Source organism: Erpetoichthys calabaricus, chromosome 7, assembly GCF_900747795.2.
Source record: "Erpetoichthys calabaricus chromosome 7, fErpCal1.3, whole genome shotgun sequence".
Taxonomy (NCBI): domain Eukaryota; kingdom Metazoa; phylum Chordata; class Cladistia; order Polypteriformes; family Polypteridae; genus Erpetoichthys; species Erpetoichthys calabaricus.
The window spans coordinates 194024346-194024621 of NC_041400.2; positions in this window are offsets into that span (position 1 = coordinate 194024346).

Consider the following 276-nt stretch of genomic DNA (forward strand, 5'->3'; position numbering starts at 1 on the left):
TCTCTCTCTCTCTGTCTCTCTCTGTCTGTCTGTCTCTTTCTCTCTCTCTTTCACTGTCTGTCTCTCTCTGTCTTTCTCTCTCTTTCTCTCTGTCTGTCTCTCTTGCTCTCTTTCACTGTCTGTCTGTCTCTCTGTCTTTCTCTTTCTCTTTTGCTCTCTCTCTCTCTGTCTGTCTCTTTCTCTCTCACTCACTCTTTCTCTCTCTCTTTCACTGTCTGTCTCTTTCTGTCTCTCTCGCTCTCTCTCTCGCTCTCTTTCACTGTCTGTCTCTCTCTC